Here is a 17850-nt window from a genome sequence, read left to right on the forward strand (position 1 = left end):
TGACTGATATCTAGAACAGAGGATTATATGATCACTTATCTTAAATGGCGTACCATCATCTTCTCAGTTCCGAGAAACCTTGAAAAGAGCTACGATTGCCGATTGGTTCCTGAAGTCATACTTGCAGTAATAGTTATTAGACTTATCCAAGTGGGAGACTGTTGGATAAGGTGTCTAAGTCCATAACTATTTCTGGTATGTACTTGACCCGACCCGGCATGGTCCATTTGGGTTGCATGGCACCATGCAATTGGATAGACTAAATGAGAGAAATAACACTTGGAGATTATTAATATATTATAAGTTCTAATATATTAATAATATTATTTGATTAGTTTGATCAATAATTAATTTAGAATTAATTAAGTGGTCAAAAGAGAACTAATTAAATATATGGGTTGATTATGTAAATCATCCATATCTTGTATCGTGGGCTAAGAGGCTCCATGGATTAGCAAGTTGGGTTCTACCCATAGGATGCTCCATGGGAGTTACAAACCCATGGGTCATGGAAATGAAGAGTCATGACACATTAGGGTTTACATGGTGTAACCCTAGATGTGTCAACACTATATAAGAATCATATTCTCCACCAAAATCGGCTACACTAAGGAAACAAGAGGGCTTGGCCGATTTCAAGAAGTGTGTGTTCTCTCATAAGTTTTTCCAAGAGCATTTGGTGTTGTGTGAAGCATTTGAGGCATCACACTTGGGGTGCTAGGCTCACAAGGTTTCAAGGAACACAACCAACAACAAGGTAAGTTATTCTATCCTTCATTCAAGTTAAAATTGTTCCCCATGTATGCTAGATAGGAATATAGCCTTGGAATTCAACTTTGCATGATGAATTAGACAAACATAGATCCAAGGTTATTAGGGATGCATGTACACTTAGGAAGTGTTAGAATGCTCAAAACCCATCAGCCAACGCGTTCCGTACGAGCCGATGTCCTGAGGAGGACAAGGTCAGACTCGCTTCCTGTCTTCTGAAGGACAAAGAGAGGGATTGGTGGGAAGAGATTGGTCATGCTTTGGGTGATGATGGCACGCTGGAAGCGATGACTTGGAGCGATTTCTTAGCTAGGTTCAGGGCGGAGTTCTCGCCAATTATTGAGGTGCAGCAGTTAGCCTGGGAGTTTCAGGATTTGACGCAGACCACTGAGACTGTGGCGGAGATCACCGCCAAGTTCAGGGAGAGGGCCCTTCTTGTTCCACAGTATGTCGCGGATGAGGAGATGAAGAAGGCCCGATATCACGAGATGCTGACGGATGACATCAGGGAGTTCGTGAGCAGGTCCGGTTGTAAGACGCTAGAAGATATGATTTCTAGGGCCAGGGAGAGGGAAATTGATTTGGAGCAGATCCGGAAGAGGAAGCCGAATGAGGTTCAGGTAGTCACGAGTTCGGGTAAAAGGCCCAAGGGATCGGATTCGAGATCGAGGGATTATCAGGACCGCAGTCGATGCGGTAAGTGTGGCAGGATGCACGGGGGCGCGTGCAAGAGTGGTAGCGGTGGTGAGTCTGTCTACTTGAAGTGCGGCCGGACTGGTCATTTTAGCAGGGATTGTACTGTTACCACCACTCAGGGATCAGACTTGATATGTTTTCATTGCAATCAGTGGGGCCATAAGAAGGCCCAGTGCCCCAGTTTGTTTTCAGCAGGACGGGTGATGGCACATGCCCCTGCAACCTTGAGGATCACAGACGGCCATCAGGGCCGTTCAGAGGCGCCTGCGGTAGGAGGCAGGGCTTTTCAGATGGCTACCTGGGAGATGCGAGCAGCACCGAACGTTGCAGGTATGCGACTTCCGTTTACAGTTCTTTTATTTATGCATGATTATATTGTTATGGTTCTGCATCATTATCAGTATGAACATTTCCTTTTTGAGCGGTTTGATTGTGATTGAGTTATATGCCATATGCATACCTTGGATATTTGGATAGTAGATAAGGGATGGGTTCTATCGAAGAAGGTTACTTAGGGTGCAGTAACTGTAGTATGCCTTGGAGGGACTTGGTATGTCTCGTTAGTTCAGAGCCGTATAAGCTTTAGAAATGGATAGATTAGATCCCTAGCTATGGTAAGCTTGGGATTCCTCAGCAGATTGATTATGGAATGGTTGCAAGGATTGGGATCTCTATTCATTGAGTAGCGAGGTGTAAGCAGGATCGAAGTGGGGGAGAATCCTTCGAGTGTACAAGGGTAAGAGCACGCAAATCCAGAACGAGTACGCGACTTCTGAGAAGGAAAAGAGGTAGTTCAGCGTTTGATGATTGAGGAGTTCAGGGTTAGGAGTTTGAGAAACTCCACCTCAGCCAGTGCGTGTATTGGTAATGGTTAGTATGTGGTTGGGAATTCAGGTTGAAGGATCGCCTGTAGGACTCGTGTGAGTCGGAACGAAGATCTTGAGGTCAAATAACATGAGATGTTTTTGTGTTAGTAGATCGTGGCAGAGATAGCATGTAGAGCATGGAAGAGCGGCAGGAGAGCCTCAGCTTTCGTCGCTAGCGATCAGTGGTGGAAAGTGTTGTAAGACTACGGGGCAGCCATAGCATTCACTAGCAGTTAGTGGTGGAAAGTGTTGTAAGACTAAAGGGCAGCTATAGCATTCTCTAGCAGTTAGTGGTGGGGAGTGTTGTTAGACTACGGTGCAGCCGTAGCATTCACTAGCAGATGGCGATAGAAGGTGATGTAAGATTGCGGGTAAGCCGTAGCATTCCATAGTAGCTTCGTTGGTGGAGTTGGGGCGAGGCCCTTATCTCCTAGCTTTCTGATAGGTATCAGGAATGGGTAATGGATGAGAATGGTAAGGATTTTCCTGTATAGCCTTGAGAGGTGAGACCTTGGGAGAGGCCGCTCTAGGATATAGTTGGGTGAGACCCGCGGGCGAGGCCCGTATGAGAATAGTAGTATAGGTGAGACCTGAGAGCAGAGTTGCTCAGTAGCATGGTTGGGTGAGACCCGTAGGCGAGGCCCGTGACTTTTAGCAGCACAGGTGGGACCTGGTAGGGATCTTAGAGTCAAGATAGGGGATCGGGGATCCCAGGAAATTGTAGTGCCAGCATGGTAGAATAGACTGAGCAGTATAGGTGGTTGAAGTTTCTTCAAAAGTCGCTGGGAGCGACTAGTAGTTGTGTTGGGTCAGCGATCGGTGGGAGCCGGTAATTCAGATATTGATAGGTTGGTAGGGACTAGGGTGGTCTCAGTTCATCCGGAAGCTAGAAAGGAATAGCAGGATTTCCACTCAGTAGCAGTGCGAGTATGCAGGGTATGGTGGAATTCAGTTAGTCGATCGTGGGGTGCTCGACACCAAATGATAGTAGAAAGAATGTCCAGTGGATACTGGCGATGATGACCCGTACTGGGAGTAGCGGGAGTAATAGATTTGGTGGAGACAGGGTCTTCACAGTGGTAGAGGAGATAAATGGTTATGGAGCATTGCCTTGGGAAGGCAAGGAAATCGCGCAAGGAAAGAAGGGGTGAACCCCTATGTTGCAGTACTTGGAGAGTATCAGAAGGATTTTTGGTTGGGTAAGTTGTGTTTCCAGAATGTTCAGGGTCAGGATGGACCCGATATTTTTTATCCATAAGGATTGATGTCAGTCTGAATGACTGAGCGGAATGCCAGCGAAGTTAGGCAACTGGTGTTAGACTAAGTGGTGGGGTATTGGAGGCAGATCGCAGGCGGTGGATCATAGCAAACTTCGAGGACGAAGTTTAGTTTAAGTGGGGGAGAGTTGTAACACCCAAAGTCTGGAGGGCCAAGAAAGGAAAGAAAAACCTAATTTTAAGGGCGACTCGGCAAGTCTGAGCGGGATCCGGGTCAAGGAGTAAGTGACCGACTCGGCGAGTCGGCCAAGGGGGACTCGGCGAGTCTGGTCTGTGTGAGGAAAACCCTAAAATCGGGACGTAGAGCCTATTTAAACGCCTCATTCTCTCCCCTAGGGTTCCTTTACTGCCTCTTTCACCTAGAACATCAAACCCTAGTTGCCATATCCTCTATTTTAGCCATTTGTTGCCTTGAAGGGTACATTAAAGCTTGGAGTAGGAAGAAGGAACTTGGAGGAGCAAGAAAGGACTATAGATATGGGATTGTGAGTTCATTTATGAGCATTTGAAGGTAATAAACTAGTTCTTGGACCCTTTTTGCACCTAGATCTATGTGTGGTTGTTGGGGCTTTTTAGCCATAATGTTATTCTTTCAAGTTAGAAGCCAGATCTGAAGTTGCTACTTCAGATCTAAGCATATTATGGTCTTGAGAAGCATAAAGTAGCAGCCCTTGAGTTGATTACGGAGCCTGTTTTCCTTAAACCCTAGTTCATGGTGTATTTTTCCTAGATCTCCTTCTCTACACGTAAAGTTTGCAAATTTACATGAGAAATAGGCTTGGGAAGGGTAGATCTACAGTTTGGAGTCCATGCATGACTGAAAAGCCCTATGCATGTAAGGGGATTTGAATGGACTCGACGAGTCCTTTGAGTGGACTCGGCGAGTAGCATGAAGGTGAGGAGCAACTCGACGAGTGGGATGAACAGCTCGTCGAGTCAGATAAAGATTGCCTTGTACTCGGCGAGTCAGTTCTTGGACTCGGCGAGTCAGGTTGCGAAACCCCAAACCCTTCAAGTTGAGACTCGAATCAGTGAGTCGGGTGGAGACTCGGTGAGTTGGACAGGTCAGGATTCAGAAATCGGTAGACTCGGCGAGTCATGGACTGACTCGGCGAGTCGAGACGCGAAGGGAAGGATTCTGAATATATGAACTCGGCGAGTTAGCAGGGTGACTCGGTGAGTAGGGTTGACCTGGAAGGTTAACCTTGACCAGGACTTTGACTTTGACCAGGATTGACTTGGTTGTCTTTCAGGGGTCAGTTAGACTCAGTGTTGCATTGATATTGGTAGTTCGGGGAGCAAGGGGAGCAGGAGTTCAGTGAGTTTCCGGGCAGTAGCTAGTGAGATTTTCAGCAAGTTCATCCAGTGCAGGTGAGTTTCCCTTTGTGTGAATGGGTCTAAGGCCACATTGCCAGCCCATGTAGTTATGAGTAGAAGACCCGGGGGTTAGCCCTAGGCACAGTATGCTAGTATGATATTCAGGACGAGGTCTAATGATAGCGAGCGGGTGCCCAAGGATTGTTTATATGATAGTTTATACTTGTTGTCTGTGTGATACATGTATGTACCTGGTAGGGAGGTGAGTGTGGACGAGGTCCCGTATCTCACCAATAGCAGAGTGTAGATGCGGTTCCATATCTCATTAGTAGCAGAACAGGGGTGAGGCCCATGTTAGGGAAGGAGTGAGAGTGGGCTGGGCCCGTATCTCACTACCAGTAGGAGTGTGGACGGGGTTCCATGACTCATCAGTAGCAGGACAGGGGCGAGGCCCAGGATAGGCGAGGCCTTAGGACAGGATCAGTCGTATGAGTTTAGCTTATGTGTTGTGATATGTTATGTGTTATTATTTGTTGGTGGGCGAGGCCCTGTGACAGGCGAGGCCTAAGTGAAACAGATTTGTATCCGAGCGGGGCTCGAAGCCAGGCGGGGCCTGAAGCGGTGGGGCCGTTATAGTGGGCAAGGCCCAAGTTAGGGGGCGAGGCCCAGGATAGGGGGCGTGGCCCAGTATGTGTAGTATGTGATTATGCATGGTATGTGGTAGGGTGGGGAACTCACTAAGCTTCGTGCTTACGGTTTTCAGTTTTGGTTTTAGGTACTTTCGGTAGCGGAGGGAAGAGCTCGAGGTGATCGCATGGCACACACCATAGATTAGACAGCCTGGGAATGTTTACTCTGATAATGAACACGTGTTTTGAAAATTAATACTCTGATTATGTTTTGGAATGATGAATTTGCTTAAAGTAATGTTTTATTAACAGAAATTTTTGGTCTTAAATTTTGGGTCGTTACAGTCCATTTTCAGTCATTCTCACAGTCAACAAAAGCCTTATTCAGTGTAGGATGTTAAAGGAATGGGAAAGCTTGATTCAAACTCTAACAACAGTAATAAGAAAAAGTCAGCTAACTCTAAGTCTCAAATGAATATCCCGAAACCAACCATTAAAACACCATCTGATACATTAAAGTTTAAACAAGACAAAAACAAAATAAAAATTTATACCATCAAAAGGAAAGACAAAACCATTCTAATAAAAAGAACTTATTTGGTTGATCTTTCTGTTGCTATTCCTTTTTCTGTAAAAGACTTACCATGACCCAAGAAACTTTGTGTTCCTAAATCTTCTTGAATTTGCAGGTTATAAGTGACGAGTAGTTCAATGACGAATGGTACATAGACAGTGGTTGCTCTCGTCACATGACAAGACGGAAGGAAGAGCCGAGGGAGTTTCGGTCCCTTAAGGATGGTGGATGTGTGAAGTTTGGCAACAACTCTTATGGCACTATCAAAGGATATGGCACGATAACCAACGAAGAATTCACAATTTGAAAAGTAGCGTATGTGGAAGGATTGCAACACAACCTCATAAGTGTATCTCAATTGGTTATGGGAACAGGACTGAAAGTGTCATTCGATGATGAGGGATTAGAAATAATTGAGAACCAATCCAAAAGAGTAATGTTGAAGTCTGAACGCAAGGGAGAGATGTATACTTTAAATCTCTACCCAATTCGAGGACAACCAGCAATATGTCTTTTATCAAAGGCGAACTTTGACGAAAGCTGGTTATGGAACAGACGGCTATCGCACCTGAACTTCAAAGATATTAATAAATTGGTGCTTGGTGATCATGTTTGAGGCCTCCCTCTTCTCAAGTTTGATAAGGAACACCTGTGTGCAGCGTGTGAGATGGGCAAAAAAAGCCGAAAGAGCCATCTTACACGAATCAATACCAAGATCATTGAAGCTCTTGAACTTTTGCACATCGACTTGTGTGGACCTTCGACTATTGAAAGCATCGGTGGTAGCAAGTTCATACTTGTCATTGTAGATGATTTTTCAAGCTTCACCTGGGTTTATTTTCTTAAACAAAAATTAGAAGCGACTCCCAAGTTGAAGATGTTTTATCAAGCAAGTGGAATTGCAGCTGCGAAAGCTGGTGAGGAACATTAGAAACGATAATGGGCATGAATTCAAGAATAAAGAATTTGAAGACTTTCTGGCTGAAAAGGGAGTATCTCACAACTTCTTTGCTCCTTATACTCCACAATAGAATGGCATTGTTGAAAGACGAAACCATTCCTTATGTAAGGTGGCCAAAACCATGATAAACTTTTCTTCTCTTCCACTATACTTCTGGACTGATGTTGTTGCAACTGCATGCTACACTCAGAACCGATCCTTACTTAACAAGAGATTCTCCATCATTCTGTATGAGATTCTGAACAATCAAAATCCCAATATTAAGTTTTTCCATGTGTTCGATTCCAGGTGCTTCATTTTCAATTCCAAAGAGAACCGAAACAAGTTCGACGTTAAAGTCGATGAGGGAATCTTCCTTGGTTATTCACTTACGTCAAAGGCTTATAGGGTTTTGAATAAACACTCAAAACGTATTGAAAAAACCTACTACGTAACCTTCGATGACAACTATATGAAGAAGGTTCAACCGAGCAAAAATACCATGTGCGAAATATTTCCAGAATCAGGACAAGCCTCGGTTCCCATTTCCAACTTATTTGAAGAATACGTAAGGCTATTTGATGAACTAGAAAAGGCTATACACTCAGAGGTGAATGCAGCAGACAACAAAATCGACCATCTGAAAAAGTTCATCGATGACACCGCGAAAGACATGGAAAAGAATTCTTCTAGACCAACTGATAATCAATCCTCACTTAACCCTCCAAATGATAGCTCAGTATTCAAGGGGGAGGGTTCATCTGTATCTAATACAGCTGGATTATCAACCGAGGGGGAGACTCCAACATCAACCGAGGGGGAGACTCCAACTTCAACTAAGGGGGAGAATCCAATTCCAACTGATTATGAGGATCCTGAACCTGACAAGGGATACGCTTCACCATTTGATGGGGAGAATGAAAAATCAAATGACGAAGACGATCGATCAGAATTTGAAGAAGAGGTAAATGCAGAGTTGCATCCTGTCTATGACTCGAATTACCCTCTTTTAACAAAGTGGACAAAGGATCATCCCAAAACACAGATAATTTGTTAATCATCTGAGCGAGTTCTAACACGCTCTTAATTGAAAGCGAAACAAACTGCTCTATTCTATCATGTTGAATTCTACATGTTCAATTCATTTGTCTCCAAAATCGAACCAAAGACGATTAATGTTGCACTTGATCACGCTGATTGGGTACAAGCTATGCAAGATGAACTCAATGAGTTTGAATGTAATCGAGTTTGGAGGTTGATTCCCACTCCAAAGGATGCTTCTGTGGTCGGCTTAAAATGGGTCTTCAGGACCAAGTTGGACAAAGAGGACAACGTCATTCGCAATAAGGCTCAGCTAGTGGTCAAGGGATACTATCAGGAAGAAGGAATAGATTATGATGAGAACTTCGCTCCGGTAGCAAGGTTGGAATCGGTTAGAATATTTTTGGCTTATGTTGCACATAAAAACTTCGAAGTTTTTCAGATGGACGTATAGTGTGCTTTCTTAAATGGAGAACTAGAAGAAACTGTGTACGTTGAACAACCTCTTGGGTTCGTGAACGAGAAATTTCCTAATCACTATTATGTGTTGGATAAAGTTGTATATGGTCTAAAGCAAGCACCGAGGTCCTGGTATGAAACGTTAACTCGCTTTCTTAAAATGTCGAAATTCAAGCAAGGTTCGGTTGACCCAACCTTCTTTCGAAAGAAAGAGGGCGAACATTTAATGATAGTTCAGATTTATGTCGATGATATCATCTTTGGCTCCATAGATCCTATCTTAATAGATGAGTTCAGGAAGCTGATGGAGACTAAATTTGAAATGAGCGCAATGGGTCCAATTAATTTTTTTCCTTGGATTGAATATATGACAGCGACCAGAAGGCATTTTTATCAACCAGGAAGCCTACACGAAGAATTTGCTGCTGAAGTTCGGTATGATGGGAGATTCGAGGGTGAAGGTTCCCATGGCATTTGGCACGAAGTTAACTTCATCTCTGGAGAAACCTGCTATTGACATAACACTCTATCGGCAAATGATAGGATCTCTTATGTATCTAAAGGCTAGTAGACCGGATATTATGTTCTATGTTTGTTATTGTGCTAGGTTTCAAGCAAATCCAAGAGAACCTCACATGATAGTAGTGAAAAACATTTTTCGCTAACTGAAGCGAACCTCATCTCTTGGTCTTTGGTACCCTGCTAGATCTGGATTCTTTGTTCAAGCCTTCTTTGACACTGATCTTGGAGGATGCGGTCTGGACCGAAAGAGCACAATTGGTGGATGCCAATTTCTTGATGGCAAACTCGTTAGCTGGCAGTCTAAGAAACAAACTTGTCGTCTCTTTCAACAGCCGAAGCTGAGTACATAGCTGCAACATCCTATACCTCACAAGTAATCTGGATACAAAGCCAATTAAGGGACTACGGGTTAAGTATGAAGAAAACACTTCTCTATTATGACTCTGAAATCGCAATAAGAATCTGTCACAATCTGGTGCAACACAAAAAAACAAAGCATATTGCACTAAGATACCATTTCATCAAGGACCATGTTGAAGATGGAAACGTGGAAGTTCATTTCGTACGATCCTCTAATCAACTCGCTGACATCTTCACAAAAGTCTTACCCGTAACTACCTTCAATAAAATTTTACAAGGTTTAGGAATGATGGAAGCAGAGTCGGTTCCGAAACCTCAAACCTCTCACTAAAAAAATTAGACAAGCAAAATAGGGCGAACGCTCGGCTTATTTCGGCTCCGAATTTTTCATGAACCGAACGTTCGGCTTATTCCGGCTCCTGATTTTTCGGGAACCGAAATGAACCGAACGCTCAACTTATTTCACTTCATTTACTTAAAGGATTGGTTTCAGCTGTTAACTTAGTAAATATTCTTTTTTATTTGATTTATTTTCTCTTTTATTTCTAAAATTTCTTTCATTTATTTTTTTGCTTTTATTATTTTTCAGAAAATTAAAAATACCAAAAATATTTTTTCTTTTGTTTGTAGTTATTATCTCTGTTTTGTTTGTGTGTGGTTTATTTGTCTTCATTTATTTCTTTACTAGGTTCCAAGGATAAGGGGAGCATGAAAATTCAAGGTTATTATTGCAACATGATTTGGAACTAAGGCAGGTATGACAATTCTAATTTGAACTAGTTAAGCGCCCTAGAAGCATGATGCTGCATGTAGACTTGAGCCTTTACGACTATGAGTGAGGCCTTAATGATTCGATCTAAACCTACCGTTTCTTCCCAATCAGGTTGCATTCACTCAATTCATGAGCTATCATACTCTTCTCAAATGAGCTATGAGTTTTTTGCTTAGTCACTTTCATATAACAGGGGTACTTTTGGTTCTTAACCTCCTCCTTTACATTCTCCATCAAATTTTGTTTCACCATTGTAACCCTTGAGAGTCTCAGCTATTACCACCGAGGTTTATGGTTACACAAAATATGTGTCTATGATATTTGATGCATACACCAAGTGTTAAGTGAGACCCAAAATCCAACACCTAAAAAGAATTGACGGTGAATTTTAATATTCAAGATCTCACTTGTTACCTATTGAAATCTCTTTTTATTTTTTCGTGATCTTTACGAAATTGTCTAACACCAAGGCATTTCTTCCCAACAGATCCAGATTAATTTTTGTTTTTGAGATTTTCATTCCATACTCAGTCACAACAAAGATATCTAACCCACTTGTTCAAAAGACTACATTGGTCTCACAAGTTCTTCACTCAACTTTCGGTCTTATGTTAAGTATCGAAGTTCGGTTGAATAGAAATATCCCTTAAAGTTGTTATATAAAAAGAAGCCTTTCGATGTTTCTTAACAAACACTCGATCGTATTTTTTGGGGAACCATATAAGCACTTCAAGTCTTTCCTGACTTTGAAGGAATAGATTCGTGCCCGAAATCATCTCCTTCATGTCTTAATTGACATCACTCACAACCGATACACATTTTGTTTTATTTCTTCATCTTTGGCACACTCTCGCACGGAAATTCTTTGTAATTTTCCAAAATTCTAGTTTCTGTTACTCCTGGCTTGTTTTGTTGTCACTTAAAGCGAAAGTGGTCACTTTAAAGCGAATGAATAAGTTATGTTTTGCATGGGCTGAAAATTAAAGATTGTTTTGGAGCAATGCTATGTGGATAAGAATCGACATCGAGTCATCAGATAAGGATTGAATTTGGGCGCATGAATTCGAAACGGTTATGTGACAACTCGAAATTTTCATTCGGTCAAACCCTAAAAGTCAATCACTTCATATTATAAGTCAATTTCAGATCTATTTATTTTTAACAAATTTAAAGTTCGTTTGACTATTATAATAATTATTCTTTAAACGAACGGGTGAAAGAATGTGCCGTCTCGGGTCTTGAAAATTTTAAACCGCGAATACCACATAACTTTGAAGTTCACGGCTAAACTTTAATGTTTGGGACGTAAACTACCCCCCAAAAACCGTAAACTCATACTTAAACATGAGTTTACTCCCTTCTCATTTTCACCCTAAAGAGTAAACTCCAAACTCTCTCAAGTATCATCCCGGTTTTCGACTGATTTCCCGAAAACGTAAGTGTTTCTCGACTTGATTAATTGATATAACATAACATCTAGTGATTATACATCCTTTAATCCATCCATTTATGTGTTTTGACTAGTTTTCCAAGACACCAAGAACACACATTAATGTTCTTGGACTTTTAGTTCATTTCAAGCTTCCACAAAGTAATTACTGTTGGATAAGGTGTCTAAGTCCATAACTTATTTGGTATATACTTGACCCGACCCGGCATGGTCCATTTGGGTTGCATCTCATCCAAACTATTTATGGATAATTTTATGAGAGTTATACACATATGTTTATTAATATATTATAAGTTATAATATATTAATATGAGATTATGTTATTTAATTAGTTTTAGTCTTAAATTAATTATGAATTAATTTAGAGATTAAAAGGAAGACTAATTAGATTATGGGCTATTGGTTTTATATAGTGTGGGCTAATGCTCTTTTGTTAATGGGCTAGGCTTATATGGAAGTCCATGGATGATCCATGGAGATTTTAACCCATGGATCCTTGGAAAGGAAAGGTCATGGGTTATTAGGGTTTCACCCTAACCATGCACACTATATAAGCATGCTTATGGAGCATGAAATGGTGCCTAAGTGTAACTAGTGAACTAGTGTGTGTGAGCTTGTGTGTGGCCAAAATATACAAGTGTATACACTCTCTCAAAGTTTTCCAAGAGTTTGTGGTGTTTTGTGATTCCATTTGAGGCATTCACACTATTGGTGCTTGGCCCTCAAACTCCTTAGAACCAAACTCATCAAAAAGGTATGTAATCTCTTCTAACTCTTCTATGTTGAAATGTTCCCCATTCCATGTTAGATAGGTTATAAACCTTGGAAAATTATTATTTTTCATGTATTTATAAAAACATAGATCCAAGGTTTATTAGGGTTGCATGCACACTTAGGAAGTGTTAGATTGCTCAAAACCCAACAGTGTTATCAGAGCCTAGGCTTGCTTGTTTGAATACTTGATGCAAATTGCTGAAAAATGTCGAAAAACTGCATCCTGCACAGCAGACTCGCCGAGTCCTTTCATGGTACTCGCCGAGTCCATGTATACATTCAACCAACTCGCCAAGTCAGTTCATGCACTCGACGAGTTGGCAAGCTTGAGTGCAGATTTTCGAGTTTTGGTGTTGGAATTGGTCTAGAGTCATTACATTAAACTGTTTTGATCTTATAAAACCTGTCTTTGATGTGGTAATGATGATGGTGGACCAATTTCAAAGTTATAATCAAAATTTCAAGTTTATATGTGTTCATATGATTCTTGAAATTGTTGATGTGGATGTTCATGTTCATATGAGTTTTGTTAGATCATAGGAATTATTTGCAAATTGTTTGTTAGTTAATTCTTGATCTTAATGTGTTTTAATGGAATTCATAATTTGTCCTGAAGTTATGGAATTCCAAAAGTTTTTTTTAAAAATGTTTTTTAAGAAGTTGTAGGTTACATTTTCTTGAAGAGTTTTTCCCATAAATGTTTTATGGACTTCATAATTTGTCCTCAAGTTATGGATTTCCAAGAGACTCTTCATTAAAAGCTTTAAAACACTTAATTAAAACTCATAAGTTATGAATATCCAAAAGTTTTGAAGAGTTATAAAACTTGCCCTCAAGTTTTGGAATTTGGAAAAGTTTCACACACTTTAATCAACTTTAATTCCAACACTTAGAATTTTAAAAGTTAAAATTCAACACTTATACTATTTATAACATTAATGGTTAATTATATATATATATATATATATATATATATATATATATGTATATATATATATATGTATGTATAAGAACAAGTCGTTTTACCGTTAGTAGGCTTCATTCACGAAGCCGGTCTATAATGTAGGTATAAGGTTGTTGCCTATAAAATGGCGACTTAATGGGTGTCCACTCTCACCCACCGCTTGCTTCATTGGTGGAGGGTCGTTAGCCGAACGGGTAGGACAATGACTTTAAATTCTCATTAAAAGTATAATGAATATTATAAAGTAACTAAATATTTTTTTTATTTTTATTTAATTCCCAATCTTAGTTACTTTAGGAAAAATGTGAATTTGATGCTAGCCCATGGAATTCACACTTTGTACCTTACCAAGTCGTTGGTGGAGCGGGTGTGGGTAACCGACACACTAACTTGGACTAGTAAGGACCACGAAGGGTGACTTAATGTTTGTCATAGATCAATGGAGCGTGTGTGGTTAACCGGCACATTGATTAGGTGATAATATTAAGGGTACCAATTGAATTGGTATGGTTATTCACACCTTGTTTTGTGATCTTCGGCATCCCAGTCACAAAATTTGAAAGGGCACACTCGAGATTGAAACATGCCATTGAAAAGTTCAATGAATCTCAAAAGATTTAGGAATTTCAAATCCAATTAAAACCTAATAAATTATTTTGTTTTTCATGGTGGAAATTGGTGAATCGTCATTCGCCTATCTTCAAATATTTTATAGCTTGGATTACGGCATCCCTCTTCCAAATTTTAAAATATTGTGTTGGGTCCTAGCCTTAATATTTCATATTGGGTGTTATATTAAGGATTTTGAATCAATTAACTTGATTTTCTCCCATTATAGATGTCTGGTTCAGACAACTATGATCTTCCCAAATCTCTTGAAGATGGTGTCACTCAACATCATGCTTCACTTCCTCCACCTCCTCCAATTATTCTCCCTCACCCACAAGTTCTTGAAAAGTTTAAAGTCACTCAATCCCTATTGGCAAACACAGTCTATGTGTGCTCACATCTTGGAGATAAAGTCACATATTGACAAGCTGGGAGAGTTGGGTGTTAAAGTCTCGTGAAAGTTGGATGTTCAATCACTTTCCTAGTAACATAGTGAGTCTCTTAGGGACTACTATGAGACAGACTATGACATGACCCTTAATGATCTTATCTATTTGCTTTGTGTTGCGGAATCAGCAATGATTTGGAACACTAGTAAAGCAAATTTTTTTAGAAGATCAACTTCCCAAACCTTAAATGGACATTGGCAATGGTAGCATTGGATATCTAGAAAAACATTTCTCTTCCCAATGGAAAGGGATCGGCCATAGTCAACTCGGTTGACCAAATGGTAAAGAGAAAGGCTAAGTCTGAGATAGTCTCATTTGCCATTACCAAAGGGTCCATGTGTTTTGTTGCCAAAGGGAGGGACACTGATTGCGAAGCTGCCATATTTACCTGAAAGATCATAAGATTAATCAAGTCAAAAAGTTTGACTCTACTTCGGGTAAAATCCACTGTCTAACTCTATTAAATTCCTATTTGGAGATTCTTATTGCATAATGTGAATGGGTCACATGCTGATGTTTTAAGAATCAAAGAAAAGATAGGAAGCTTAAAGTAAGTATATGTTGATTCTGATTGCGAAGGTGGGTTTCGATCGCATGGTTCGGTAATCAGAATTTTGAGTTGTTGCTTAAGAGTTATAATATATTGCTTATGAATAGATAACAACAAGGTTTCCATGTGGATTGTAAGGATAAGTTTTTCCGCAAAGTTTTAAAATAAAAGAAAAAAGGGGTTTTAATTTTATTTATTTTAAAAATATCCTTACAATGGCATCTGTGGAAAATTATTGTTTATATGTTTCCAGTAATAGCAATATTGGAAAGTGGATTTGATTCTTTCATTTGTGGTAGTGTCTGAATTTACCAAATGAAGAAAGTTTTTCATCACCTAAGTTTCAATTGGACAGAAACTTGGAATAATACAAGTTGTATTGTATGATGAATGAGAATTTTCATCTGTGAAAATTAAGACTAATTCTTTGATCACATGTATATGTGAGTCAATTGAAGGACTAAGGAATTAGGTACATTGGGTGTGCGTTGGTCAAGGTCCACCACAAAGATTGATTTGTCATGATTTACTAAAGATTAGTAAATATGATTATACTTATAAGGTTAAGTATAATTCTGTAACATTGGAAAGGATACAATGTATGACAAAACAAATGAGAAGAATCAACTTAGGCAGAAAGATAAAAGTTTCTCAAATCTGAAAGGATGGGAGAGTACTTTAGTATCGTATTTCATGATCATCTTAATGATTATGAAACCATATCACAAATTCATACTCTAAGGATGTCTTAGTGCATTGTTATGGCTAAGAAGAGAGGTCATGAATTGTTGGATTGGTTAAAATCAAGAAGGTGAGTCATACTTCGTTCCAAAACAATTCTTAGAGTCACACTCCAAGATTGTAACCTTGAGTGACATAAAGGAAGATTTATTAACACTAGTCAAATGTAAGAGTAAAATGTTTTCTACTCTTGTACATTTGAGATTGGTAAGTTGTGATGTCTTGGATGAGACAAAGACCAACTAAGACCAATTGTGTGAAGTGTTAGTCTTGATAAGAATCTGCACTATCCCTTGAATATTTGTTTTGTGAAGGAATGGTTCTTGACTGGGGAAACTAGTATGTCAAGGGGACAGTGGGAGCCTTAAAGATCTTGAAAGAGTTTCAAGATTTAATCAAGAGTAAAACCTGTAATTTATCACTAGCACACGACTTAAGGTTTTCAACCTATCGTGTTGACATAATTCTTATTTCTGTACATACTTCAAATAAGTTGAATTTGCATCTGAGTTATCAGAGTTCAACTTGGAAGCATTAGTGGGCCTTGTGCTACCAAGGTGACAAGAAACTAAGATTGAACAAGTTTGATCCATGTAAGGCTGAAGTTGTCACTAACCTTATCTTGTGATTGTGGTTTTGACAAATTCACATGGATAGGAACTCATACACTATAAAAGCTAAGTGTCATAAGGTTTCTCTCTGAATCATGAAAATGATGGTGAGGAAACGCTTTCACTAAGTAGATTTTACGTAGATATCAATTATGTTATTTGCATTTTCAAAAGTCGTTAGTGGAGCGCGTGTGGTTAACCGGCACACTAACATGGACTTGTGAGAAATGGCAAATGCCTAAGCAATTGAGACTATGATTACGACATCCCTTTTCATAGTTCTGAAAATTGTCTAGACACACATGTGAGCTATCTAAGAAAGGGTGTATGAATCTAAATTTTAGAAGTCCAGCAAATTTCTAGAAATATGTCAAAGCTAGTGGGAGCATAAGTGTTATGCTAATAATCATCATGTTAGTAGGAGCATGATTATTACGTTTAGTGTTTCAAGTTAGCAATGTTAATTATAGAAAACAAAAGTTTCAATTCGTGAAGTTGCAGGGATTGAAAAAGTCGTTTTGCTATAATTAAGGGAGAGAAAATTATACTTCATTTCAATTCTAGAAGATTAGATTGAGATTTTAATCAACTTTAGTCAAGGATATATATATATATAAGAATTTTATGTCTGCATGGTTCGACTTAAGAAAATTCTATATATATTGCGTTCTCAAAATTCAATTATGACTACGGCATCCCTCTTCATAGTTAAATTTTGAAAACATGGCAAATAAAAAATATTGTAGCAAAAGACTGGTCTAGTATCATGTCTTTATGTTAAACATCATGAATCGTGTCCCATATTGTAACGACCCGTTTCCGGTATGTTAATTCCTTGGTATTTGTTTTGAAGTTTTGCAAGAGGGACTCGGCGAGTTCATAGCCTGACTCGCCGAGTAGGGTCGGGATTTCGAGCACGTGTTAGCTGGAGACTCGGCGAGTCTGCCCGTCTGGGAGAAACCCTAAATCCCCGGGTTGCCTACTATTTAAACCACCTTATGGCCCTCATTCTCGCCTCCTTCACCCTCAGAAGCTGTGAGAATAACCCTAATTCGTCCTTGAGTGTTTGTGAGTGATTTTTGTGTGCATTTGTGAAGGTTTGAAGAAGGAGAAGAAGAAAGGAGCAAGAAGAAGGATTGTAGAGCAGAGATTCAAGGGAAAGCAAGAGCTCTTTGAGGTATTCTTCTAGTTTCTTTCCCTTTTTATTCTTAAAAGCCCTTTTTAGATCTAGTTGATGCCTTTCTGAAGCTTTGTGTTGATATGGAAGCCTTCTTATGCCGAGATATCTTTAGATCTGTATATTTGGGAGTTGTAGAGCCCAGATCTATTGCCTTTTTGGAGCTATTTTGCATATTAGCCCTAGATCTACCTCCTTTAGGCATCTTTTAGCCTTTATTCCCTTGTTCATGTGTTTGTGCACGTAAAGTTGGAAACTTTACGTGGTAAACCAGCTTATTGGACTCAGATCTATCATTTGT

At 39.7% G+C, this 17850-nt stretch overlaps 1 pseudogene; it reads left to right on the forward strand.

Moving 5' to 3' along the window:
- Positions 1-6738: 6738 nt before the first annotated feature.
- Positions 6739-17548, forward strand: LOC145036369 (uncharacterized; annotated as a pseudogene).
- Positions 17549-17850: the final 302 nt, after the last annotated feature.

Source organism: Lactuca saligna, chromosome 3, assembly GCF_052625555.1.
Source record: "Lactuca saligna cultivar CGN05327 chromosome 3, ASM5262555v1, whole genome shotgun sequence".
Classification (NCBI taxonomy): domain Eukaryota; kingdom Viridiplantae; phylum Streptophyta; class Magnoliopsida; order Asterales; family Asteraceae; genus Lactuca; species Lactuca saligna.